A 15,075-nucleotide genomic window follows, 5' to 3' on the forward strand; every position below is an offset into this window, starting at 1 on the left:
TGGATGTGTGTGTGTGTGTGTGTGTGTGTGCGTGAAGGTAAAATGTGGGTACTATGCAAGAGTGTCAGTCCTATACACTAGGTGATGATGCTGTCCACGAACAATTGCTGTTAAAGGGATGAAGAGCCGTAGTATGTTTTATTGTGCCATTGAACTATGGGAAATACACCACAAAAGGACGAACATTTCCCCTACGTTAAAGCGGAGAAAATATAGTATCACAGATCAAGAATAAAAAAGAATGCAATCTTGTACCTCGTGACCGGCGTCGCTCCGTGAAACAGTTAAGCAGAGTTAAGAAATGGGTGTGGTTAGCAAATGAATTGATAGGATGGGCTGGAAATGTGGTGGACGGTGGGGCTGCAACAGGTTTTGTAAGTGGTTTGAGTGAAGTGATGGTGTATTCCAAAATGTCAGGGGATAAGGAAATGGGCGTGATGGACAAGGAAATGGATGGGATGAGCTGGAATTGTGGTGGATGTGGGGAGGTGCCATAAAAGTATCTTGTGAAAATAGATGCTTCAGGATTATATATTGGCTGGAGTACAGTGAAGGTTTATTAGAAAGTTTCTTCAGCATGAGGAATACAAACAAGGTAATCTCATGCTTGTTTCATTTACTAGGCGTGTTGGTGCTGGAGAGGGACGCCTTCATGCGGTGGCACCAATATAGTCAGGCAGCACCATTGATTGGTTACACAAACGTCCCTCACCTACTTACCTATCCCCCAAGAGGTTGTTGGTGGACTGCAGGTGGACGACATCTTATCCCTGGAGTCCACTAGAGTCTCATTTCATATGAGTGTGGGGAAACAAATAACAACAACAGTAACAAAACATTTTGCAACACAGGTAAAAATATCACATTCATTAATCACAGCAAGCTTACATTTACGTTTCCATACGCATTTGGCGTCGGGGTAAAAAATCCTCGGGTCTTCTTATTGCCTTGCTCAGTGCCCCGTTGGAGGGAGATCCTGGCAACTGGTTTATAAAATAGAGTTGGATAGATCCGGTCACGGGAAGGAAGGTGTTGTTGTCTACAGTGTCCTTTTGGTGGCACTGTCTCGACCTGGCTGGTGGTGGCTGTGTAAATTGTCTTTTTCTGGAAGGCCTGTGTGTTTGTTTCTTGGGTAAACTTATCCTTATTCCTTCTTTGTTTGTTTGTAGCAGCCAAAGGTGTGATGCGGCCCGTTTCTCCTTTTTGTATAATCATTAAATATCTCTGTTAACAAAATACCTCACAAACGCTTGATCCTGTGCCTTTACTCCTACCCAACCTCAACCTTCCAGGGGGTTTACACCACACCACAACCCCAACCTTCCAGGGGGTTTACACCACACCCCAACCCCACCACAGGACACATTCCCTTCTTTCCTTGATACCTTTTCCCGCAGTTTCCATCCTTCTTCCATCTTTCTTCTTTCCTTCCTTCCTTCGTTCCATCCTTCCAGCTCTCATCCTTCTTTCTGCCCTCCTTCCGTCGAGCCTGTCTCTTGCTCCCTCTCCACCTCGTCACAGTCCACCAGTCCTAAGGGGACGAAGAGAGAGAGAGAGAGAGAGAGTACGGTAGGTAAAAGGTAGGAGTGTATAATGAAAGGGTTAAAGGAAAAATGAAACGATGGGTGAAAGGGAAAGGATGGAAGAGAAACGGAAGAGGGACACACACACACACACACACACACACACACACACACACACACACACACACACACACACACACACACACACACACACACACACACACACACACACACACACACATACGTGCATGGATGGTATGTTGGTTTCTGTGTATGTATGTATGCATGTACGTATGTATGTATGTATGTGTATGATGGTGTATGTGCTGATGTTTGTGTATTTACGATATGTTGCTTTTCATTTCCTTTTGTGTGTACACGTATATATGTAACTGTCCTAATATCCTGCTTCTTTTGAGGAAGGATTTGGTCAGATCTTACCGGTATATTAATATAATCTTACCGGTATATTTATTTAACTTACTGGTATATATGTTTAATCTTACCGGTATATTTACTTAATCTTACCAGTATATTAGTTTAATCTTTCTGGTATATATATTTCTTTGCTGGGGTGTACTTTTATTTTCTCTCCCTAAGTCATATGTTCCAATGCTTACAGTTTCCTCCTCCTTGCTCTACTTTCTCTCCGGGTTAGGTTAGGTTAGGTTAGGTTAGGTGAATCGATTCCTCTCTCTGGTAAAAAGCTAGTGGGTGTAAGTAGGCCTAAGAGGATAAGAAGAGTATCCAAGGACACCTTTTTACCTTCTATGTCATTACGTTTTACGATAGAGTGGCTGAATGAAGTACCCTAATGTGTAATGGGACTCTCTCTCTCTCTCTCTCTCTCTCTCTCTCTCAGGCCTGGAATTGTGTGTGTAACGATTGTGTTTGAGTTCCAGACTGATGCACTCTGAGGAGTGTGTGTGTGTGTGTGTGTGTGTGTGTGTGTGTGTGTGTGTGTGTGTGTGTGTGTTCACAAGGTAATGCAGGGCGGAGTCCTTGGTTGGCAGTTCTCCACGCACTTTAGAACCAAACCCTTCCACTTGTGGGGAATGAGAGAGAGAGAGAGAGAGGGGGGGGGGTTCAAGGACTATAAGTAAATAAAATCGAGGTCTTATGAGGGCAGTTCCTCACGTCTGCGATCCCGTCTCTGTCTGTCTGTCTTTGTGTCGACAGAGGTCAGATGTCTTAACTCAGGGATCCCACCGACCCCATCCTGCCTTGTCCTTCCTCACCCTGGCTTATCGCTGCCTCACCATGATTTATCCCTACCTTACACCACCTCATCCCTCTCCTATCCTGCCTCACCCTGGCTTATCCCTGCCTCACCCTTCCTCATTCACATCGCATCCTGCCTCACCCTCGCTTGTCCTTACCTCACCCTGCTCATCCCTTTCCCATCCTGCCTCACCCGTGCCTCACCGTGCCTGAACCTCGACTACCGCTCATGAGTTGTGTCCTTTTATTTCATTTTTTATCGTTCCAGTTTAATCCATATATGTCTTTTCGCCTTGCTTTTTTCCTTTATTCATTTATTCCATCATTCTTCTCCCTTCGTCTTTTCTTCTTTTCCCATCTCCTCTTTCCATCTTACTGTCCATCACCCTTTTGCCTTCGGCTTTCCTCTCCTCCTCCCATTTTCTCTCTCCCGCTCCCCCACCATTCTTTCTAAATCATATCCCCCGAAACACTAACTAACCTTATTGACTCTCCATTATCCTCTCCTCTCCTCTCCTTTCTCCATTACCAGTTTCCTCTCCACTCTTCGGTTCTATTCTCTTACCTATTTTTCCCTTCCCTTCCTCTTCCTTTCCTTCCTTCCTTTCTTATCTCTTCTCCTCGTTACTTATTACTGTTCTCTTCTTTCCTCATCCTTCCACTACTCTTTTTTCTCTCTTTTCCTCGCCTTTTCTCTCTTCCCTCCCCACCATTTCTTCTGCATCATGACCCTTGAAGGACTTAACAAATTTTATCGACTGTTGATTTTTGTGTATCATACATTTTTCCCTTCATTTTCTCCATGTCTGTTTCTTGGACACACACACACACACACACACACACACACACACACACACACACACACACACACACACACACACACACACACAGTCTCTGTCTGTCTGTCTATCTGTTTGTCTGTCTTTGTCAGTCTGTCTCACACACACACACACACACACACACACACACACACACACACACACACACACACACACACACACACACACGCACAGTCTGTCTATCTGTCTATCTGTTTGTCTGTCTTTGTCTGTCAGTCTCTCTGTCTGTCACACACACACACACACACACACACACACACACACACACACACACACACACACACACACACACACACACACACACACACACACACACAGTCTCTCTCTCTCTCTCTCTCTCTCAGTATTGTGTTGTCCAAGGAATCCCTTGTAAAAGTGAAGGGGGAAGGAGACGGGAAGGATGGTGTCCCAAGAGGTGCTGAAGAAAAGAGGCAAAAAAAAATCTATAAAAACAAAGAGAATATAGAAAGGGAAATAAAAGATGATAAAAAAGGAATTAAAAGAAAGGACTGTTAATAGAGAGTGAAAAATGAAAACTGAAGCAAAGATTGTACAAAAATAGAATCATCAGAAAATTCTTAAGAAGCCCGTGTAATAGAGGGAAGAAGGAACAAGAATTGGTGGCTCAAGTTCTGATGAAGAGAATTTTAAAACACCGATAAAAATGGGGATAGGGAAAAATCGATAAATAGGAAACTGAAGAGAATAAAAACAAAGTGGACGTCAGGAAAACAAATTGGAAGATAGGCATGAGGAGGAGGGACCTGAAAAAGAAAATGAAAAGATAAAAAAGGCAGAACGAAACAGATTCGGAAAAAACTAAGAAATGAAAAAGCATTAACAGGAATGGATTATACATAATTGAGTCAGTGAAAGGGAGTAAACAAAAAGAATAATCATGAGGATCGAATAATGAAAATCGAAGAAACGAATACAAAAGAAGGAAAAAAGAAGCGAGAGATTACGAAACAAACTGAAGTGCTTAGGGTCTAGATGTGGGGTGAGATGGTGTGACAGGATGAAAAATGCCAGCGCCAGAAGGTAGAAGTAGACGTAGTATGATGTAAAGGGCAGAGCAGGTGTGTTGAAGTGGTCTGGCCATATGGAGGGAATGGTGATGTCAGATTGATAAAGATGTACAGATTACAAGTAGAGGCAGAGGAAGGGTCAGACCAAGGAGAAGGTGGAAGGATGGTGGGAGAGATTTTGTATCATAGGGGTGTGACCATCCAGGAAACTAAGAGGCGTGTATGGAACAAAGGAAATAGAAATAAAGTTTTTGTGTATGGGAAGTACAGAGGAAAACAGTAAGACCTACGTGTCCTTTCAAGACTGTTTGTTATGGGGTAGAATATAGCTAAGGCGTCTGTTCTGTGAGTCAAAGATAAGGACAGCAAAGCAGGATGGCTCCCCTCCACCCACCATTCTCTCCAGCCGAAGTTAGTAGGAAAAAAGGAGAAGGAATAAGCAAAATAGGAGTGCCAAATGAAACAATAAGCAGATCAAAAGAAGACATTGCATAAAGAATAAAAAGCTTGAGGCTAAGACAGTAAATAAATAGGATAAAGCAAGAGAACAAGGAAGAGGAAGGTCCAGTGAGGAGAGGGAGGGGGAGGGGGTTGGGGTGGCATCTGGTGGACACAACAGATGGGGAGTATTGGCCAGATACTGAGAGAGAGAGAAACAGGCAGGCAGACAGAGAGCGGGTGGGGGGGGGGGAACTGTAGTGGTTCGGACAATGTTTCAATGGCAGGCTGTTATTGGCATCGTATGGCACTCGGTTATGACATTTCTTATATGGCAGTTTGTTCCCTTCAGCCTGTTAACTTGCTTTGTCTTACATACATGCCGTCCACTGGCAATTTTATTTGTCCCTTCAGTCCAGCGACATTTTCATATTTCCCCCAAAGGATTTTCTTTTTCTTTTTTTTTCATCACCGATTGTTCTGGGTGTTTGTGTTGTCATTCTTCTTACTAAAAGGATCAGAATAGCTTAGTGATGCGCTCATGCTTCACGACCGTAGGGTTGGCAGTTCGAACCTGCACCAGGTTAGCGTATTTCTGGTGAGAGATGTAGCGGTCTCTCCATGGCTGTCTCCTTGTCCTGCAGAGCTAAATGGTCCAATGGTCTCAGCTCGGAGGATTGACCCTCTTCTTACAAAAGCTCATGACCATGGCCTTGGTGGGCCTTTATTTCATGTCTGATTTCCATGAAAAGTAGCATGCCTGTACCTGGGCCTGGTATCTTGAGACATGTCTTAAATGTTCGATTTAGGTTTTCAGAATTATTTTATAGGCCAAAAAGAGAGGGAAAAAGACGGGTGCTGAAGCAGGCAAAGACGGGCAGGGAACCAGCAGACGCCACAACAACCATCCCAGTAAAGGCACGTGTTTTGTTCAGCTGGTACGTGGTTACTGTACGGGTGTGACGGTGTGACCATCAGGCAGGGTGTAGGGTGTGGATGGGTGTAAGAAAGAGGTACAGGGTGTGACGGTGTGACCATCAGGCAGGGTGTAGGGTGTGGATGGGTGTAAGAAAGAGGTACAGGGTGTGACGGTGTGACCATCAGGCAGGGTGTAGGGTGTGGATGGGTGTAAGAAAGAGGTACAGGGTGTGACGGTGTGACCATCAGGCAGGGTGTAGGGTGTGGATGGGTGTAAGAAAGAGGTACAGGGTGTGACTGTGACCATCAGGCAGGGTGTAGGGTGTGGATGGGTGTAGGAAAGAGGTACAGGGTGTGACGGTGTGACCATCAGGCAGGGTGTAGGGTGTGGATGGGTGTAAGAAAGAGGTACAGGGTGTGACTGTGACCATCAGGCAGGGTGTAGGGTGTGGATGGGTGTAAGAAAGAGGTACAGGGTGTGACGGTGTGACCATCAGGCAGGGTGTAGGGTGTGGATGGGTGTAGGAAAGAGGTACAGGGTGTGACGGTGTGACCATCAGGCAGGGTGTAGGGTGTGGATGGGTGTAAGAAAGAGGTACAGGGTGTGACTGTGACCATCAGGCAGGGTGTAGGGTATGGATGGGTGTAAGAAAGAGGTACAGGGTGTGACGGTGTGACCATCAGGCAGGGTGTAGGGTGTGGATGGGTGTAGGAAAGAGGTACAGGGTGTGACGGTGTGACCATCAGACAGGGTGTAGGGTGTGGATGGGTGTAAGAAAGAGGTACAGGATGTGACTGTGTGACCATCAGCCAAGTTGTAGGGTGTGGATGGGTGTAGGAAAGAGGTACAGGGTGTGGAACTGTTAATATATCATACTGATAGGGTGTAGGAAGATAGTGCAATATGGTGTGCTGACAAGGTGTACCAGAGTGTGGCGACAGGGTGATGATGGGGTAGGGTGTGGGTTGTAGATGAATAAAGTAAAGAGGTAGAGGGTGTGGGACACTATATGAAACTACTGACAGGGTGTAGGAAGTTGTGATAATATAGTATGATGCAAGAGGGTGCTGACTGGGTGTGGTGACAGGGTGATGATCGGGTAGGGTGTAGGTGTAGGGTGTTCCGCTCTGTTGGTCACTTCTGATTCAGTTTCATGGAGGATAAAACACACAGGAAATAGAGGTCACACAGTGGTAGATGGATTATCACTAGTATTTCGTTATTTACTTGTTTTTCTTGCCTTCTTCCTTCATTCCTCGTTTCATTTTTTCATTCCTACTTTTCATATTTCCTTCCTTCCCTTTCTCACCTTCCTCTTTTACTCCCTCCTGCGTTTTTGGTTTCCTTTATCCATTTATTCTTTATTCCTTTTTCTACTTTATTTATTTTTCTTTTCCCTATTCCATCTTCCCGTGTGTGTGTGTGTTTTTTTTTACTTCGTTCTCTTTCGACTTAGTCTTCTTTTTTTATTTTCCACTTTCCTTCCCACATCGTTTTCTTCAAGCCTTCCCCTATCTTCTTTCTTTCTCTTATTGTTCCTTCTTAGCTTCTTGCCACATCCTTCACTTCTTAGTAGACTTCATTACCTTTCATTCCATCATATTGTTTTCTTACTCAGATTATCCATACTTCATCCTGCTTATTCCTTCGTTCTCTCATTATTATTAATTTAATTTAAGAGTCTCTTGTTAAACTTTTTATTCTGTTCTTTTATCAATTCTTTTCTATTTCAGTTTTGCCTTTTCGTAATTGTTCTCTTCTTTCCTGTTTCTCCTTTCAAATTCCTTCTTTTACCATTTTTCCCCTCTTTACTTCGTCCTCTTCATCATTTATTTTCTTCTTTCACTCATATTTATAATTTATTCGTCGTTTTCTTATTCTCTTGTCGTTTATCCTCTCTTGTTTCTGCTTTCCTCCCGTCATAGTTTTCTTTAATCACCCGCCTTCTTTACTGTTTCACCTAATATTGTTTTTACATCATCTGATTATTTTCGTTTATTCTCTCTCTCTCTCTCTCTCTCTCTCTCTCCCCCATATTTTCCCTTCTCCAGCAGTTTGTTCTTACTCTCATTTATCTTACTTACTTTTCCTTCTTTGAATCTCCCTCTCACCATTTTCATTCACCCTCCTTCCTCCTTGTCATTATTTTTCTCTAGGGTAAATTTTTCTATATTTCTCTTCGTATCAATCTTTTCTTATTTTTCCTTTCTTACTCACAGTTATCCCGTCTTCCTGCTCCTTCCTTCAATCTCCTCACCGTTTTTCAAGCACCCTCCTTCTTTCCTCTGTCGCTTCCTCTTTCACTCATATTTCCTCCATGTCCTTTATCTTACCTTTTTTTTTAAGGTTGTTGTGTTGTTGAAATTTATTCTGTTTACTTCCAGATCCTCCAATAACCTTTCTCGCATCATTTTGTCTCTTGGCCAGCTCACTCTTCTACAGTTTTTCTTTTTTCTTCTTGTTTGCTTCCTCTTTCCCCTTTTCTGTATCATTCTCGTCTCGTTTATCCTCCTTCCTCCGTACTAAGTCTTTTCTTTTTTTTTTTTTATCCTCCCACCATTTATCTTCTCTTTCAGCAGTATTGTCAGTTTTTCCATTCTTACCCACATTTATCTTCCTCCTGCTCCTCCTTTCAATCTCCTTCCCCTGCCTCCGCCTCCCTCACCCATCATCCCTCTTGCTCCACCCTGCCTTTTCACGGCCTACATATATTTCAAACCAGACTTGGTAGTTTTTTTTTATTTATCTTGATTTTACAGGCCTGTGAGAGAGGGGGGGAGGGAGAGGGAGGGGGGGGGAGCTAACTCAGAAAAGGATACGAAGCGAAACGAGTCAGTAGAATATCACTGGAAAAGTAAAAAGCAGAAAAATTAAAGGAAACACACACACACACACGCACACACACACACACACACACACACACACACACACACACACACACACACACACACACACACACACACACACACACACACGCTGGTGCAGTGGTAAAATTCTCGCTTGCCAACTGGTAAACGGGAGTTCGCGCCTCGCTCAGGTTGCGAAAAGTTTCACTGACGAAGTGGGTGGTTACTGTCCCCCTGGAGCAAGGGGACGGGTGTGTGCGTGTGTGAAGGTCACAGCCTTGCCCTTAGATCGGACTATATGAGCTCTCAGCTCCCTTCCGGGAGGGTAAAAGCTGACGATCACGACCATCAGGTGATCCTGACCGACCCGGTGAATTACACACACACACACACACACACACACACACACACACACACACACACACAGTAGCAGGAGTCTTGCTGCCTGGTGGTCTGGTGGTACAGCTCTTGGGTCGTTCTCTTCTCTTAAATGTTCTGTACTACAATATCTGCAGCAGATATCAATGCGTACATCACCCCACCTATAATGCAGTCTTAGAGGTGGCCCATGGGCATAGGTTGGTGTTCTACTCCTGAATGATCTGTACGACGGTGTTTGTAGTGAATATCCATCCATCTATAGTGCAATGGTATCTATAGTAAATATCAATGCGTGTGTCCATCCATCTATAGTGCAATGGTATCTATAGTAAATATCAATGCGTGTGTCCATCCATCTATAGTGCGATGGTATCTATAGTAAATATCAGTGCGTGTGTCCATCCATCTATAGTGCAATGGTATCTATAGTAAATATCAATGCGTGTGTCCATCCATCTATAGTGCGATGGTATCTATAGTAAATATCAGTGCGTGTGTCCATCCATCTATAATGTAATCGTATTCTACCCTCTCAAGATGGTAGAGTCCCGGTGATGGGGGTTGGGGGGGGGTTTCAAGAATACTTCCCCAGTATCCCTGCTTGTCGTACGAGGCGACTAAAAGGGTTGGTGGTGGGTTAGTGCCCCACCCCGTAAAAAGAACCAACTAAAAAAGTGAATAAAGCGCCTCGGACCCGGACGGACCATACGTTGACGACTAAGGAACGGACAAAGGACATTCTTGGGGTGGGAACATGGAATGTGAGAGGAGTGAATGATGAAGTGAAAGAGAGAGAGATTGTTCAGGTGCTTGAGGATGCAAAAGTGGATATATATGGATTGACTGAAACTAAATGGTAAAGTGAAAGGGTGAGAGATTGGGAATATGGTTTAGGTATATGTGCGGGAGTCAGTGAGAATGAGAGGGCAAGAGAGGGAGTATGTCTGATGATAAGCAAGAAGTGGAAGGAGAATATAAGAGAGTATGGAACAGTGGGTGCAAGGATTGTATGGGTGAGGATGAAAGTAGGTATACAAGCATGGGCGATTGTATGTGTGTATGCTCCAACTGAGGATCGAGTGGCAAGAGTGAAAGATGAGTTTTGGGCGAGTGTAGAAGCATGTATGGACAAGTTTGCGAGGAGCGAGAGAGTGCTGTGAATTGGAGACATGAATGGCAAAGTTGGGAATGTACGAGTGGATGGAGTGGTTGGTCAGTGGGGTGTGCCAGCTGAAGTAGATGGGAAAGGTAGTGCTTTGGTGGACATCTGTGCTTGAAAGGGGTTGGCAATAGCCAGCACCTACTTTCGTCATAAGATGATCCACCGGTATACATGGACATTAATGAGGAGGATGAATGGTGAACTTGTTGAACGAAAAGCAATGATAAACTACGTGTGTGTGGATGAGCGAATGAGAAGACAAGTGTTGGATGCAAGAGTGTGGAGAGGGTGGGGGAATGGAGTCTCGGACCATCACTTAGTGATGGCCAAGGTAAAGATGCAAAGAAAGTGGTTGAGGAGGCGAAGGGGAAGACAGGAGGAAGCAGCTCCTGTGAGAAGAGTGGAGAAATTGCAAGATAGTGAGAAAACGACAGAGTATAAGAGCATAGTGGAAGAAAGATTGGGAAGGTATGAGCTAGAGCAGATGGAAGGGGTGGAAGACGTATGTAAGATATTCATGGAAGAGATAGGCGCAGCGTGTGAGGCGGTTTGTGGAGTGAGGAGGAGATGCAAGGGTGTGCATGGGACAGCATGGTGGAATGATGAGGTGAAACGAGCTGCGGAACAAAAGAAGAAGGCATATGGTGAATGGTTGGCGAGTAGAGGTAGGGGAGAAGATGAGAGAGAGAAGAGAGAGGTATATGTGAGCAGGAGAAGGGAGGTTAAGAGACTGGTGAAGGAGAGTAAGAAGAAAGTGGATGAAGAGTTTGGGAGGAATCTGAGTGTGAAATGGAGGGAGAGTAAGAAATTGTTTTGGAAGGAGGTAAAGAAAGTAAGGCAGTGTGAAAGGGGAAGTAATAGGGGAATGAAAGATAGGAATAATAGATTGTTGGTGGAGAAGAGAGAGAAATTGAGGAGATGGAAGGAGCACTTTGAGGATTTGTTGAATGTAGAGAGTGAGAGCAGTGTGAGTATAAGTGGTTGGGGAATGGCTGGGAGAAGAAGAGATGAGAGGAGGGAGGGAGAGATCAGTAGGGCGGAAGTAGTTGAAGCGATGAAGAAGATTATCCTGGGAAAGGCCCCAGGAATTGATGGAGTGTGTGGTGAAATGCTTAGGTATGGGGGTGAGATTGTTGTGGAGTGGATATGGAAATTGTGTAGATTGGCTTGGGAAGAGGGAAGGGTTCCAGAGGACTGGAAATCAGGTATAATTGTTCCTCTGTACAAAGGAAAAGGGGAGAGAGAAGTATGTGGTAACCATAGGGGTATTTGCCCTCTTAGTGTGACTGGTAAAATATATGGTAGAATACTCATTGATAGGGTTAGGCATATGACAGAGGAGCTAGTTGGAGAAGAACAAGGGGGATTTAGGAAGGGAAAAGGGTGTGTAGATCAGATATTTGTTCTAAGATGTTTAGTGGAGAATTATCTAGAGAAGGGAAGGAAAGTGTATGCTGCCTTCATGGACTTGGAGAAAGCTTATGACAGAATAGATAGGCAAGGTATGTGGAAGGTATTAAGAATATATGGAGTGGAGGGGAAATTGTTGAGTGCTGTGAAGATTATGTACGAGGGAGCTAGGGCTACGGTGCGAGTGGATGGTGAGCTGAGTGAGTTCTTTGATCTCAATGTGGGACTGAAACAGGGTTGTGTGATGTCTCCATGGCTGTTTAATATATATATGGATGGGGTTGTAAAGGAGGTGCAAGGTAGAGCAGTGGATGTGGGGCTGGCCCTAATGAATGAGGGTGAGATTTGGAAGCTTCCTGTGTTGCTGTTTGCTGATGATACAGTATTGTTGAGTGAAGATGAATAGGAGTTGCAAGGTTTGGTGAATGAATTTGGGACAGTGTGTAGGAGGAGGAAGCTGAAAGTTAATGTAAACAAAAGTAAAGTTATGGTGGAGAGGAATGAAGTCACAGAGTGTGCAGTGAGGTTGGATGGTGAGGATATGGAGAATGTGAGTGCATTCAAGTACTTGGGTAGTGTGATGAGTAAGGATGGAACTTTGGGGCATGAAGTACGTGAAAGGGTACAGCAGGGAAGGAAGATTGTTGGTACACTGAAAGCAGTGATGAGAAATAGGGAGGTGAGTATGGAAGTTAAGAAGTCACTGCATGACGGTATTGTGATCCCTACCCTGACGTATGGAAGCGAGGCGTGGACCTTGCAAGAGGGGAACAAGTCAAGAATGAGAGCAGTGGAAATGAGTTACTTGAGAGGAGCATGTGGAGTGACGTGGAGGGACAGGTTGACGAATGAAGAAGTGAAGGAACGTTGTGGGGTAGATGTGGATGTGGTTGAGAAGATTAGGAGAAATACACTGAGGTGGTTTGGACATGTGGAGAGAATGGAGAATGAAAGACTGACTAAGAGGGTGTATGTAGGTGAGGTGGCGGGAGGGAGAGGGAGGGGTAGACCGAGGATGAGGTGGAGGGATGGAGTTGAGAGGTATATGAGGGAGGGGGGGGTGAGTTGGGGGGAGGGTAGTCAAATGGTGGGTGACAGAGTGACTTGGAGGCGTTTTGTCTGCGGCCACCCTTTGCTGGATTAGGGCGTCGGGCTATAGATAGATAGATAGACTAGACTTTTTTTTTTTATAATCTATCGTGACCTAAAATTGTCATCTCTCCATCTTGAGTACTGAATCATGGCAATAGATTAATACTAGAATACGGTGCTAGTCACGAAGAAGTGTTTAGGAAAGGATGTAGAGCCGTATCATGACATATGCCCTAATGCTAGTAGTTCCCTTTTTTCCTCTACATTTTCTCAGATCCCATTCTCTCTATTGTAAAAGTGAGTGAATGTACTGGGAGAATGAGGTACCTTTAAAGAGAATCTCTCTCTCTCTCTCTCTCTCTCTCTCTCTCTCTCAGACCTAGAGTTGTGTCTAATGCGTTTGTTTATGAGTACCAGACTAATGCATTCTGAGGATTGTGTGGGAGTGACAGGAAAGTGTGTGTGTGTGTGTGTGTGTGTGTGTGTGTGTGAAAAAGAAGAGGACCTTTAAGCAAACACTTCAGTCACAATACGCCAGTGAAACGTGGGTCGCCAGATCCACTGAGTTTATTCATTACTATACAATTGGGGACAAATCTTCGCCTTCAGTTACACAATGTTTACTTCACAGTTATGGCATATCCATCACTTTCTTCCCTAACACATTGTATTAACACGAATATTCAGTGGGATGCAAAACATAAGGCCTCTCTTAGCTTAGGGATATTAGGTAACATTGGAACGTGACAAGCATAAGCGTGAATAGTGGGCACACTCCTAACCGTACGTATTATTCTGTGTTCATATAGCTACCGTCAGGAAATTAGTATGGCGTCTTACTACACCCGCATTCGCGAAGCGTGCCTTTAAAATGCCTCAGAACTGCTTGTTCTGCCTCACTCTAAACTGCAAGCTCTGAACTGACTAACTATCACTGAGGTGCCTCGACTGTCCCTTAACTGCCTCTGTATTGTCTTTATTATATATATATATATATATATATATATATATATATATATATATATATATTAATTGTGTGTGTGTGCGCGCGCGCGCGCGCGCGCGCGCGTGTGTGTGTGTGTGTGTGTGTGTGTGTGTGTGTGTGTGTGTGTGTGTGTGTGTGTGTGTGTGTATAATGTATATGAATTATCTATACATAATTATATATTACCGGTATACATACTGTAATATATGTAAATATTATAAATGAATATATATATATATCAATATGCGTCTATTTTCATATCCGTGGCAATTAACCAATTAACTAAGGCGTCTGCAATGGAGAGAGAGAGAGAGAGAGAGAGAGAGAGAGAGAGAGAGAGAGAGGAAGTGAAGTGAAGGAGAGTTTAGAAGGAAAGGCATCGGGGCAAGGAGGGGAAGGAGAAGGAGGGTGAAGGGAAGGGAATGCCCAAGAAATAGGGATTTTAGGGAGGGTAAATGAAAGGAGGGAGGGAGGGGAACGGGGTAAGGGAAGGGAGAATGTTAGGAATTTGAGGGGAAGATAAATTGGAGGGAATGGGAGAGGGAAGAGTAGCAAGGTGAAAGAAGTAGGGGATGGTAAGGGAAGGGAAGTGAAAAGTTAGGGATGGATGAAGGAGGGGAGAAGATAGAGGGAAGGAGAGTGGAGAAGGAAGGCGTCAGTGAAGGAAGGGAAGAGATGGTGGAATGGAGGAGGGAAGGAGGAAGTAAACGATGAGACGCAGAGGAATTTTTCTCCGGCAGTGAAAGACACTGGGCTAAATTTTTGGTCACCTCAGTTGCAGTGGCCTGACACTTAAAGCAGTTGGCACCATTTTCCTGACACACCGATATTTAATGCTGTGGACTCTGGCGCTGTCCTTGCTGTCCTTACACGAATTATTCTGCTTTGGGGAAGCTTCTCTTGGTTGTATAATAAATGGCTTGCGAGATTTCCTAACACCTATTCCTTAACGATTTATTCTGTTCCATACACCATACTGCTCCAACCAATATCTCTTCCTCCCTCTTATCTTACTATCTTCCTCTTCTTTATGATCTTCCTCCCACTCACATCTATTCTCTCTCTCTCTCTCTCTCTCTCTCTCTCTCTCTCTCTCTCTCTCTCCAAAAGTCATATTTTAGCAAACCAATTCGCATTTTATTAACATGTTAATTATTAGCCATGTTTGTACAACCTGTTGTATTATTCCTTCCGCCATCAGATAATTTATTCATGCTAAGGGATGACCATT

Source organism: Coenobita brevimanus, chromosome 115 (assembly GCF_032717465.1).
Source record: "Coenobita brevimanus isolate Jiangsu-jjx chromosome 115, ASM3271746v2, whole genome shotgun sequence".
In the NCBI taxonomy this organism is placed as follows: domain Eukaryota; kingdom Metazoa; phylum Arthropoda; class Malacostraca; order Decapoda; family Coenobitidae; genus Coenobita; species Coenobita brevimanus.